Below are 5,000 nucleotides of genomic sequence, written 5' to 3'. Positions count from 1 at the left end.
CACCCACTCACTCACCCACTCACTCACCCACCCACCCACTCACTCACTCACTCAGTCACTCAGTCAGTCACTCAGTCACTCACTCAGTCACCCACTCACTCACCCACTCACTCACTCACCCACCACCCACTCACTCACTCACTCAGTCACTCAGTCAGTCACTCAGTCACTCACTCAGTCACCCACTCACTCACCCACTCACTCACCCACCCACCCACCCACTCACTCACTCAGTCACTCAGTCAGTCACTCAGTCACTCACTCAGTCACCCACTCACTCACCCACTCACTCACCCACCCACCCACTCACTCACTCACTCACTCAGTCAGTCACTCAGTCACTCACTCAGTCACCCACTCACTCACCCACTCACTCACTCACCCACCCACTCACCCACTCAGTCACTCAGTCAGTCACTCAGTCACTCACTCAGTCACCCACTCACTCACCCACTCACTCACCCACCCACCCACTCACTCACTCACTCAGTCACTCAGTCAGTCACTCAGTCACTCACTCAGTCACCCACTCACTCACCCACTCACTCACCCACCCACCCACTCACTCACTCACTCAGTCACTCAGTCAGTCACTCAGTCACTCACTCAGTACTCACTCACCCCACTCACTCACCCACCCACCCACCCACTCACTCACTCACTCACTCAGTCACTCAGTCAGTCACTCAGTCACTCACTCAGTCACCCACTCACTCACCCTCTCACTCACTCACCCACCCACTCACTCACTCACTCAGTCACTCAGTCAGTCACTCAGTCACTCACTCAGTCACCCACCCACTCACCCACCCACTCACCCACCCACCCACTCACTCACCCCACTCACTCACTCACTCAGTCACTCAGTCAGTCACTCAGCCACTCACTCACTCACCCAACTCACTCACCCACTCACTCACTCACCCACCCACTCACCCACTCACTCACTCACTCAGTCACTCAGTCAGTCACTCAGTCACTCACTCAGTCACCCACTCACTCACCCACTCACTCACCCCACCCACCCACCCACTCACTCACTCACTCACTCAGTCACTCAGTCACTCAGTCACTCAGTCACTCACTCAGTCACCCACTCACTCACCCTCTCACTCACTCACCCACCCACTCACCCACTCACTCACTCACTCAGTCACTCAGTCAGTCACTCAGTCACTCACTCAGTCACCCACCCACTCACCCACCCACTCACCCACCCACCCACCCACCCACTCACCCACTCACTCACTCACTCAGTCCACTCAGTCAGTCACTCAGCCACTCACTCACTCACCCACTCACTCACCCACTCACTCACTCACCCACCCACTCACCCACTCACTCACTCAGTCACTCAGTCAGTCACTCAGTCACTCACTCAGTCACCCACTCACTCACCCACTCACTCACCCACCCACCCACCCACTCACTCACTCACTCAGTCACTCAGTCAGTCACTCAGTAACTCACTCAGTCACCCACTCACTCACCCACTCACTCACCCACCCACCCACCCACTCACTCACTCAGTCACTCAGTCAGTCACTCAGTCACTCACTCAGTCACCCACTCACTCACCCACTCACTCAGTCACTCAGTCAGTCACTCAGTCACTCACTCAGGTCACCCACCCACCCACTCACCCACCCACCCACCCACTCACTCACTCACCCACCCCACTCACCCACCCACCCACTCACCCACCCACCCACCCACCCCCCTCTCTCCCCCTCACCCACCCCAGTTCCAGGATGTGCGTCAGCTGCTGTCGCGCTACGAGACTCTGCGAGCGACGCGCTGCGACTTGGAGTGTCGCTGCGTGGCGAGCGGCGCCCTCGTGGCGCAGGAGCGAGCCGCTGGCGTCCGCCGTGCCGAGGCGGCTCGAGCGCGGCAGCTTGCGCTGGGCGGGGGAGCTGGCGCGGCTACACGCGGCGCTCGACACGGTGAAGGCGCGAGGGGTGGCAGCGGTGAGTGGAGGGCGCATAGGGCGGTGGATCAGTCGCTCGCTCGCTCAGTCGGTCGGTTGCTCAGTCACTCAGTGAGTGGGTGAGTGGGTGAGTGGGGTGGGTGAGTGAGTGAGTGACTGAGTGAGTGAGTGACTGACTGAGTGAGTGACTAAGTGAGTGAGTGATTGAGTGAGTGGGTGACTGAGTGAGTGGGTGAGTGACTAACTGAGTGGGTGAGTGAGTGACTGAGTGAGTGAGTGACTGACTGAGTGAGTGACTGAGTGAATGGGTGATGTGGGCAGCTGGCGCTGGGCGGGGAGCTGGCGCGGCTACACGCGGCGCTCGACACGGTGAAGGCGCGAGGGGTGGCAGCGGTGAGTGGAGGGCGCATAGGGCGGTGGATCAGTCGCTCGCTCGCTCAGTCGCTCGCATCGCTCAGTCGCTCGCGTTCGCTCGGTCGGTCGCTCGCTTCGGATCGGGTCGGTTTGCTCAGTCACTCAGTGAGTGGGTGAGTGGGTGAGTGGGTGGGTGAGTGAGTGAGTGACTGAGTGAGTGAGTGACTGACTGAGTGACTGAGTGAGTGACTGAGTGAGTGAGTGACTGAGTGAGTGGGGTGGGGTGAGTGGGTGAGTGGGTGAGTGGGTGGGTGAGTGGGTGAGTGGGTGAGTGGGTGGGTGAGTGAGTGAGTGAGTGGTGAGTGGGTGGGTGGGGTGGGTGGGTGAGTGGGTGGGTGGTGTGGGTGGGTGAGTGGGTGGGGTGGGTGGGTGGGTGGGGTGAGTGAGTGGGTGGGTGGGGTGGGTGGGTGGGTGGGGTGGGTGAGTGGGTGGGTGGGTGGGTGAGTGGGTGAGTGGGTGAGTGGGTGGGTGGGTGAGTGGGTGGGGTGGGTGAGTGGGTGAGTGGGTGGGGTGGGTGGGTGGGGGTGAGTGGGTGAGTGAGTGGGTGGGTGAGTGGGTGGGTGAGTGGGTGAGTGGGTGGGTGGGTGAGTGGGTGGGTGAGTGGGGTGAGTGGGTGGGTGGGGTGAGTGGTGTGAGTGGGTGAGTGGGTGGGTGAGTGGGTGAGTGGGTGGGTGAGTGGGTGGGTGGGGTGGGTGGGTGGGTGAGTGGGTGAGTGGGTGGGTGAGTGGGTGGGTGGGTGGGTGAGTGGGTGGGTGGGTGAGTGGGTGAGTGGGTGGGTGGGTGAGTGACTGAGTGACTGAGTGACTGAGTGACTGTGTGAGTGAGTGACTGAGTGACTAATTGACTGACTGTGAGTGAGTGACTGAGTGACTGTGTGAGTGAGTGAGTGGCTGAGTGAGTGACTGAGTGAGTGACTGAATGACTGAGTGACTGAGTGAGTGACTGAGTGACTGAGTGAGTGGGTGAGTGGGTGAGTGAGTGACTGAGTGAGTGGGTGAGTGAGTGACTGAGTGAGTGGGTGAGTGACTGAGTGAGTGACTGAGTGACTGAGTGAGTGGGTGACTGAGTGAGTGAGTAAGTGACTGAGTGACTGAGTGAGTGATGGGGGGGTGATGGGGGGGGGGTCATGGGGGTGGGGGTGATGGGGGGGGTGATGGGGGGTGATGGGGGAGTAATGGGGGGGGGTGATGAGGGGGGTGATGGGAGGGTGATGGGAGGGGTGATGGGAGGGTGATGGGGGGGTGATGGGGGGTGATGGGGGGGGTGATGAGGGGGGTGATGGGAGGGTGATGGGAGGGTGATGGGAGGGTGATGGGGGAGTGATGGGGGGGTGATGATGGGGGGGGGGTGATGGGGGGAGTGATTGGGGGAGTGATGGGGGAGTGGAGGGGGGGGTGATGGGGGGGGTGATGAGGGGGGTGTTGATGGGGGTGATGGGGGGGGGGTGATGGGGGGGGGTGATGGGGGGGGGTGATGGGGGGGGGGGGGGTGATGGGGGGGGGGTGTTGGGGGGGTGATGATGGGTGATGATGATGATGGGGTGATGATGATGATGGGTGATGATGATGATGGGTGATGATGATGATGATGGGGTGATGATGATGATGGGTGATGATGATGATGATGGGTGATGATGATGATGATGGTGATGATGATGATGGTGATGATGGGTGATGATGATGATGGGTGATGATGATGATGATGGGTGATGATGATGATGGGTGATGATGATGATGGGTGATGATGATGATGGGTGATGATGATGATGGGTGATGATGATGATGGGTGATGATGATGATGATGGGTGATGATGATGATGGTGATGATGATGATGATGGGTGATGATGATGATGATGGGTGATGATGATGATGGGTGATGATGGGTGATGATGATGATGGGTGATGATGATGATGATGGGTGATGATGATGATGGGTGATGATGATGGGTGATGATGATGATGGGTGATGATGATGATGGGTGATGATGATGATGATGATGGGTGATGATGATGATGGGTGATGATGATGATGAGGGTGATGATGATTGATGATGGGTGATGATGATGATGGGTGATGATGATGATGATGGGTGATGATGATGTTGGGTGATGATGATGATGAATGGGTGATGATGATGATGATGGGTGATGATGATGATGATGGGTGATGATGATGATGATGGGTGATGATGATGATGATGGGTGATGATGATGTTGGGTGATGATGATGATGATGATGATGGGGTGATGTTGATGATGATGGGGTGATGATGATGATGATGGGTGATGATGATGATGATGATGGGTGATGATGATGATGATGGGTGATGATGATGATGATGATGGGTGATGATTGATGACAGTGGTTGACCCCCCCCCCCCCCCCGTGTGCCCCCAGAGAGTCGCGCTGGACCCACATCCCAGAACACGGCGTGCAGCAAGACGCTGCTGCTGGGACAGATCCGCATGGCGACCTTCAACCTGCACCAGCTGGTGGCCTCGCGGCTGGGCGGGGGGGCGGCCGCAGCTCGGCACGGGGGACACGGAGAGGCAGCTCGCCGAGTGGGAGACACGCGGAGAGACACGGGGGACACGGGGAGACACGGGGAGACACGGGGGGGGGGAGACAGGGGGAAGAGACACGGGGGGGAGACGCGGG

General features: G+C 58.6%; 1 protein-coding gene across 1 annotated transcript in view; it reads left to right on the top strand.

Moving 5' to 3' along the window:
* Window positions 1-1,962, top strand: part of LOC144954859 (coiled-coil domain-containing protein 42 homolog) — a 33,583-nt gene extending 31,621 nt beyond the window's left edge. Inside the window, exon 5 of the mRNA XM_078885256.1 lies at window positions 1,745-1,962. The gene's annotated coding sequence lies outside the window, so the exon portion shown is untranslated. The remainder of the gene's footprint in view (window positions 1-1,744) is intronic.
* Window positions 1,963-5,000: the final 3,038 nt, after the last annotated feature.

Source organism: Lampetra fluviatilis, unplaced genomic scaffold (genome assembly GCF_964198595.1).
Source record: "Lampetra fluviatilis unplaced genomic scaffold, kcLamFluv1.1 SCAFFOLD_517, whole genome shotgun sequence".
Lineage (NCBI taxonomy): Eukaryota > Metazoa > Chordata > Hyperoartia > Petromyzontiformes > Petromyzontidae > Lampetra > Lampetra fluviatilis.
The sequence above is the reverse complement of the archived record's forward strand: the minus strand, read 5'-3'. Positions and strand labels throughout refer to the sequence as shown.